The sequence below is a fragment of the Hippopotamus amphibius genome, chromosome 7 (genome assembly GCF_030028045.1).
Source record: "Hippopotamus amphibius kiboko isolate mHipAmp2 chromosome 7, mHipAmp2.hap2, whole genome shotgun sequence".
NCBI classification, from domain to species: Eukaryota; Metazoa; Chordata; class Mammalia; order Artiodactyla; family Hippopotamidae; genus Hippopotamus; species Hippopotamus amphibius.
This window is the reverse complement of record NC_080192.1, coordinates 49,469,600-49,478,507: the sequence shown is the minus strand read 5'-3', so window position 1 is coordinate 49,478,507 and position 8,908 is coordinate 49,469,600.

Genomic DNA, 8,908 nt, shown 5'->3' with positions numbered 1-8,908 from the left:
TGAAGAGAAACTGCAAGCAGACCTGTACATACATGTAGGCTTGATTTACAACAGAAGTAGCACTGGAGTGCAGTGAGGGAAACAATCTTTTCAAAAAGCATTGTTAGGACAAAGAAAAGCACTTAAAATAAAGGGAAAAATTGATATGGTGGACTAATATTAAAATTATGAACTTCTGTTCATCAAAAGACACTAGGAAGATATTGAAAGACAAGGTACAGAGTGGGAAAAGTTATTTGCATAACATTTATATCACATCTACTAACAAAGAGATTATATACAGAGCATAATGGAAAAAGACAACTCAATAAAAAGGAGGGGACAAAATCTTAAACAGGCATTTCATATAAGAGGAAACGGCTGATAGGTGCTCAATCTTATTAGTAATAAGATTTAATCTAAAATGAAGTCTATATCCACTGGAATAGCTAAAATTAAAAGTCTGAAAATACCAAGATTTGGTGAGAAAGTGGTATAAAAGTAACTCTTATCCACTGCTGGTTAGAGTGTAAATTGGTGCAAATGCTTTGGAAAACAGACATTATGTAGCAGGAACATGTTCTACCACCTAGCAGTTCTTCTCCTAAGTATATACTCTATAGAAATGCAGGCTCAGATGTACCAAAAGACACGGACAAGACATCACAGCACTTTGTGTAACAGTCAAGGAGTGGAAACAAACCAAATGTTCATGGATAATAGAGTAGATTAAAATAGAAAATGTGGTATGTTTATTCAAATGAATATCATATAGCAACGGAAATGAATTAACTACAACTCACATTTAAAATGAGGGTAATTTTAAAAATAACGTGATACGTATGAGGAATTCCCTGGCATCCAGTGGTTAGGACTCTGCGTTTTCACTGCCGAGGCCTAGGTTCAATCCCTGGTAGGGGAACTAAGATCCTGCAAGCCGTGCAGCATGACCAAATCATAATCATAATCATAATCATAATCATGTGGTAATTAAAGAAGCCAGCTAGAACAGATCGTATATAAAGTTCAGAATCAGGTGAAACCAAACTGTAATATTTAGGATGCATACATATGTGGTTTAAAAAAATACATACATATATATATATATGAAATATATATGTAACAAGACAGTGATAACTGTAAAAGTCAAGCAAGTGGCTACCTTTCGGAGGAAGTGGTTGTGATTAGGTGTAGCAAAGAGGGATTTCTGGGGTAACAGCAATATTCTATTTCTGTATCTTGGTTTCAGTTACATGAGTGTTTGCTTTTTAATAATTCATTTAGCCGAACAGACATGTTTTTGCACTTTTCTGTGTGTTCTATTTCATAATAAAATGGATTCAAATGCAAAAAGAAACAAATAATCCTAACATGGGTAAACCGTTGTGCTGGGTATTTCCTATTTGTTCTCTCTTTTAATTATAATAATCCCATGAGAACAGTATTACAGTATTATTGGCTCTATGTTAGGGGTGTACATCTTTAGGCATCTTTGTCTATTAAAATCTAGCACTGTATCTGGCCTATGACAATGCTCTATATGTTACTAACCTGAGGCTCAGAGAAGTGAAGTGCTTTTTTCCCAAGGCAGTGTAATTCACAAGGAGTGGAACCTACAAACCCCAGTTTTCTGAGACCAAGTTCTGTCACGTCCGCCTCTCCACATTTCTGCTGTGGCAGACAGAAGGGCTCCCCAATTCTGGTCATCCGACTGCACACACAGCTATATAAAAACCTATTTCCAACCATGGACTGACAATAGACTTCAAGATTAGAGGCATCCAGCAAGTTGGGGAAAAAACCTTGACAACACAAACTCTACCCATGGTAGGACACGTGGGAAATGCGCACCTTTTACTGCTGTACTAAACTGAGATCAGACAAGGAACCAGAATCCCTTCCTCCAGGCAAGAGGCACTGTCTCTTTGCCTGAAGCAAAATGTTTGTAGTTGTCATTCTGGAAGCAGTGGAGATAATGTTACAGTACTTTGCATTTCCCTCCTCCTCCCCCCCCCCCCCCCCCCCCCCCCCCCCCGCAGAGCCCATGATAAATTTAACAAGTTCATCAGAACTTGTTTCACATTATCTGTGCGTGTGTAGATACGTGCTCTTTTTGAGTCAGGAAGTATTGGTGTTAAAGATTCCTTAAATACTGTTAAATGAAGCTCAGGCCTAGGTCTGTGGGCATATTTGTCAATGTGGACCTAACAAAAATCTGTTTCCTACTGGTTTGTGACATACAGAAATTTTACAAATGCACTAACAATGACAAACTCAACAGACTCTCAGCAGGAGAAGCGAGTTCTAGTGACTCTCCTGAGAAGGAGATTTTCAAACTGCAGGTCACAATCCAGTGGTGGGGCCCAAACAGTTAGAAAAAAAGTGAAATAAAATAGATCAGAAAATATTAGAGTGTCTTGCCTACGGTAAGTACTGTTTCATGAAACCTTTGTTTCACATTATCTGTGCGTGTGTAGATACGTGCTCTTTTTGAGTTCCTGACCCTATTTCACTGTGTATGGAGGTGGGGGATTACTTCTCCACACCACCACCAAGCAATACCAGCTGGATGTTCCACAATTTAACTTAATTCTGACACTATCTACCCAGAGAGCATCATATCCCACAGCTGAGGGGTCATTCCCACAAAACTTTCCCTCCCCCTCTTCACATGCCAGTCGCAAACCCAGGTTATCACCTTTGCATCTGGCTGACCAGCTATAGTTTGGAGGGTCCAATGACCTCTTTCAACTCAGGATGCCAATTTGAAGTCCAGGTTGTTACCCGTACTTCTCACAGATTGGGTGTAGATCAGTGGTTCCCATGACCTCCTCCTTGGGTTTGATTAATTTGCTAGAGTGGCTCACAGAACCCAGAGAAACACTTTGCTGACTAGATAATCAGTTTATGATAAAGGCATATATCTCAGAGACAGCCAGATGGAAGAGATGGATGGGGCAAGCGACGGGGAGAGGCTGTGGTGCTTCCGTGCTCTCTCCGGGTAGGCCACTCTCCCCAAATCTCCATGTATTCACCAGCCCAGAAGTCTCCAAACTGCATCCTTTGGGGTTTTTATGGAGGCCTCATTACATAGGGATGAATGGTTAATTCAATGGGCATGGGTGATTGATTCAACCTCCAGACCCTCTCCCTCCCTGGAGGTTAAGGGGGTGGGACTGAAAGTTGCAATCCTCTAATCACACAATAGGCTCCTCTGGCAACCAACCCCCATCCTTAGGTGCTTTCTGGGAGTCAGCTTGCTAACGTGACAAGAGACACCTGATTACACTTAGGAACTTCCAATGGTTTTAGGAGCTCTGTGCCAGAAACAGGATGAAGACCGCATATATATGTATATTTCTTATATAAATCACAATATCACACATGTATATGTGTGTATATACACAGTCGTATTTATCAAATATATCGAATATACTCTATATATCAAAATTTTGATCCACGGTTGGTTGATGTGAGGATGCAAAACCCATGGATATGGGCCAACTATAACTATAAATTTGCATGTCCTGAGTTGTGATATACAATGTTTTTCTTAATGTGTGATATGGTAAAAAATATGTTTGAAAATTTCTGCTTTGGATATTTTTCTTCTATATACCATAAAATTCACGTTAAAAGCCCACTTTTGTGGTAATTCAGATTGTAAAAAAGAAATATCGGGGGTGAATGGTCTCTCATAGTACATGACCGAATTCATCTGAATCAGTAACTTGATAGTGGCCCAGAAGCAAAACTAGAAAATTCTGTGATGTCATTAAGCTCAAGCAAAGGAACAACTGTTCTTAACTGTTATTTTAACGTGGTCCAAAAGCAACAAAGTGACGCACAGCAGAGAGTAAGATCTGTGCCAAGGCACACTGGAGACTAATCCTCTAACTGATACCAACACCACCAGACTCTAGAACAACTCAGGTCACCGAACTTTCAGTTAGATGTTGACTGAAAAACCTGATGAGGAAGCAAAAAGTTCTTCTCCATGTCTCCTAAATATTTCTCCTTCGTTATAGGAACTCCTTTTATTTTAGTGTTTTCTGTTCACCTTTGTCCCTGTAAATGAAAAATGTTGCCAGCCATAGGATGCTGCGGCCAGCGAGCCATCAGCCACTACAGCCGCTCCAACCAGTGCACCCTGAGAGGACCCAGGCTGGGAAAGAATGGGATACTGGCCCTAGATAGCTAAGGTACATATCAAAGGAATGATTTCCATGAGCCCTGACTCTTGCATCTTCCCATACATAGAAAGGTGCTAAATTCATTAACTTGAGATGTCTGGTTTTCTTTAATTAGCAGTAACCTTTTGACTTTCCGAGGACCTGGTCTTTGTTGCAAAACTCCTATACATCCTGGCCCTTCCCATATCTCTTAGGAGCAGCACCTCTGAGCTGAGAGGCTGCCCCCTGGGCTTGAAATCCTCAGAAAGTCTACCAAATAAGCCATAATTCTCAACTTTTAGCTGGTGCAGTTTTTTAGTTGATATCGCTAATGGCACAGGGGTTAGTTTCATTTCATATGAAAGAGATTTTAAAGTTACCTTGACTCCAAATATTTCTCTTTTTAGCATAATGATATTATTTATAGACTGAATTATTTGGGGGTCTATGAAAAACACTCTTTGATATTAAAATAAATTAACAAAGAGACCCAGGAGTATCTGGAGGTAAATCTGCCCTTACAAACTATATGTAAATAAAAGTTTTGTAAATTGATTATTTTTCCATTGCTTCGTTGCTTAAGAGCACCTCACATTTTAATTTCATGCTTCTCAACTAGCCCTATGTTTTCTTCAAGAAGCTAATGATAAAGGAATTCTGTTGTGAAGAATCACTCTATTTGACACACTTGAATTTCTTTGTGTGATTGCCAAAAATGACGACAAAACTATATTCAATTATTATATTTATGGTAAGAACTGCTTGTCTATCTGCCCAAAGCTTTACACAAGTGCAGAAGCATTTGTGTATGTTATGAAGGAGATTTGTGAAGTGATTTGGTAGAGATAAACGGGAATACAGACAAAACTCTGCTTGTGAACATAAACAGGCTAGGTATCTGTTGAATTTCTTATGAGCACAAGCAAAGGCCTAGATGAATCTTGGATGGATGTGAAAGAGGCAGACATAGATTGAAAAGCAGGGAGAGCCGAATTTTGTATGTGATTTTACACATAATCAATTACCCTTGATCAGCAAGACTTTACCTTACAAGTTTCCATGGGAATGACATTCATTAAACGTTTTAACTCCTGAGAATGGTTTGCTCCATTTCTGAACTGTGGAGCTGAATACTGCCGGTGAAAAGAGAGGAAACATTTGTAGGGGAGATTAACTGTTTTTTTCCCAAAATACAAACAGTATGACTAATTTCTTACAGTCAATCTCCAGGAAGAGAGTACAGTCCTGTTTTAAGACTTTAACAGGTTTCTTTCTGGCAGTCCAGTGGTTAAGACTCCGCGCTTCCACTGCAAGGGGTGCAGGTTCAATCCGTGGTCGGGGAACTGAGATCCTGCATGCTGTGCAGCCAAACTGATATATATATATATATATTTTTAAAAAGACCTTCGACAGGTTAGCACAGCATCACTGTCAACTGCCTGCTCCAACAGAAGACTTACCCGTGTGCCAGATGCTGAGAAAGTCTTTTATCTGTGTATTTCCATTGTGTCTTCACAACACACCTATGAACTAGAAGTTGTTATTCTTATATAAAGTAAGGCAAGTTAAGCTCTGGGTCTTCTTTTCTACCTCGTGCATTTCTATCCAACTCCAAAGCCTTATCACTGCCTTATGCTGCCATTTGATAGCATTTTGCTTCTATCTCTTATGATTCTCTGTGCTACCAAAAAGCAGTTCAGAAACTTCGTATAACTTAAAGGCAAGATGATATTTATATCTAAAAATCATAAATTGCCCCTGTATAATTATGTATTTGTTGGAAGGCCATCCTGTACACATAGCTATTATTTAAAAGCTGTACAAATAGATGCAACATTTTACATCATTAATCAACAATTTTATTAAGCACCTCATATTCTAACAAATTCTCATACTAGTGCCTACTCTTGAAAAAAATCACTAGGTGAGTTTTTTCATGCTGAATTTTTGCTTACTCTTCAAGAAATGATTTTAGTCGTGATCGCTGTTCAACAGCACTCAGTCTCATGACCCATACAGAAATTATATCTTTGACTTCACCTTCTAAGGTGAAAATGTTTCTTTCTGAAAAGACTGGAAGCAAGTATAGGCTCACCACTACGGAGGACTCAGCATAAACAAGTACTGCGTGTCTTATTTCTTGTAGGGTGGATGATAAATCCTTTCATCTCTGAGATTATGTGTACTCAGCAGTGGGCTCATTATGTAAAACAAACCTGATAACATGTGTTGGCAGAAATTGGAAGCCAGGAAGAAAATCAGTTACCTTTACACCTAAAAATTCCAAATGCGTGTGGTTGTAGGATCTTTCTCTATTTTTTTAAATAAATTTATTTATTTATTTATTTATTTAGTTATTGGCTGCGTTGGGTCTTCGTTGCTGCACACGGGCTTTCTCTAGTTGCTGCAAGCAGGGGCTACCCTTCATTGTGGTGTGCAGGCTCCTCATTGTAGTGGCTTCTCTTGTTGTGGAGCACGGGCCCTAGGTGCGTGGGCTTCAATAGTTGTGGCACATGGGCTCAGTAGTTGTGGCTCACGGGCTTAGTTGTTCCATGGCATGTGGAATCTTCCCAGGGCAGGGCTCAAACCTGTGTCCCCTGCATTGGCAGGCGGATTCTTTACCACTGCACCACCTAGGAAGTCCTCTATTTTTTTTATGTTAGAGAATTCTTATCCTTCCTGATGAAAAAAACACGAGAAATACTCTCAAAGTCCTCAATGCTAAATTTTCACAGGAAAAGTCAAAAAACATGATCTGAAAGGGTGTTAAATGTTTCATTAGGCTAAATGATTATTCTCCTAAGATTTATTTTTTTAAGGTACTGGTCACTTAAAAGAATGCTTAAAGTAAAACTAGACCCCCCACCCCAAATGACCAGAGTCTCAATTTAACCATAACAGTCTGACAGTGACATATTTTCAGAGAAAGGGGTAGATGATAAGAACAGGATGCCAATCGAAGTATTTTGTGAAAATAATCCCTAAATGTCAAGTGTTTTCTTGAGATCAGTACACACTGTTTATTCTCCTACTACTATACTTCTAGAGATTGAACTTTGGTATAAAGAATAGTAATCCTGAATCCTTACAAAATACTTTACCAGAAAAAGAGAGAGAGAGATTTAGTCATCTTTACTGTAATGAAGTATGCTATAACATCTTGAAGTCATTTTTTTTTTAATTGACGTATAGTTGATTTACAATGTTGTGTTAGTTCTGGTGTACAGCAAAGTAATTCAGTTATATATATATAATACATTCTTTTCCATTATGGTTTATCACAGGATATTGAATATAGTTCCCTGTGCTATGCAGTAGGATCTTGTTGCTTATCCATTCTATATATAAATAGTTTGTATCTGCTAACCCCAAACTCTCGCTCCATCCCTCTTCCACCCTCCCCCCTGTTGACAAACACAAATCTGTTCTCTATGTCTGTGAGTCTGTTTCTGTTCTGTAGACAGCTTCATTTGTGTCCATATTTTAGATTCCACACATAAGTGATATCATATGTTGTCTTTCTCTTTCTGATTTACTTCACTTAGTATAATAATCTCTAGGTCCATCAATATTGCTGCAAATGGCATTATTTCATTCTTTTTTATGGATGAGTAGTATTCCATTGTATGTATGTACCACATCTTCTTTCCATTCATTTGTCAATGGACATTTAGGTTGTTGCCATGTCTTGGCTATTGTGAATAGTGCTGCTATGAACATAGGGGTGCATGTATCTTTTTGAATTGTGATTTTATCCAGGTATATGCCCAGAAGTGGGATTGCTGGATTATATGGCAACTCTATTTTTAGGAAACTCCATGCTCTTTTCCATAGCGGCTTCACCAGTTTACAGTGTAGAGGTCTCCCTTTCTTCAGCACCCTCTCTAGCATTTGTTATTTGTAGACTTTTCAGTGATGGCCATTCTGACTGGTGTGAGGTGGTACCTCATTGTAGTTTTGATTTGCATTTCTCTAATAATTAGTGATGTTGAGCATCTTTTCATGTGCCTATTGACCATCTCTATGTCTTCTTTGGAGAAATGTATATTTAGGTCTTCTGTCCATTTTTTGGGGGGGTTATTTTTATGTGTTATTGAGTTGTATGAGATGTTTATATATTTTGGAAATTAAACCCTTGTCATTAGTATCATTTGCAAGTATTTTCTTCCAGTCCATAGGTTGTCTTTTTGTTTTGTTTGTGGTTTCCTTTGCTGTACAGAAGCTTATAATTTTGATTAGGTCCCATTTGTTTACTTTTGTTTTTATTTCTATTGCCCTTGGAGACTGACCTAAGAAAACATTGGTATGATTTTTTTTTTTGGTATGATTTATGTTAGAGAATGTTTTCCCTGTGTTCTCTTCTAGGAGTTTTATGGTATCATTTCTTATATTTAAGTCTTTAAGGCATTTTGAGTTTATTTTTGTGTGTGGTGTGAGGGTGTGTTCTAACTTCATTGATTTACATGCAGCTCTCCAACTTTTCCAATACCACTTGCTGAAGAGACTTTTCCCTGTTGTATATTCTCACCTCATTTATTAAAGATTAATTGACTGTAGGTGTGTGGGTTTACTTCTGTATTCTCTATTCTGTTCTGTTGATCCATATGTCTGTCTTTATGCCAATACCACACTGTTTTGATGACTGTAGTTTTGTAGTACTGTCTGAAGTCTGGGAGGGTTATGCCTCCTGCTTTGTTCTTTTTCCTCAGGATTGCTTTGGCATTTCTGGGTCTTTTATGGTCCCATATAAATTTTAG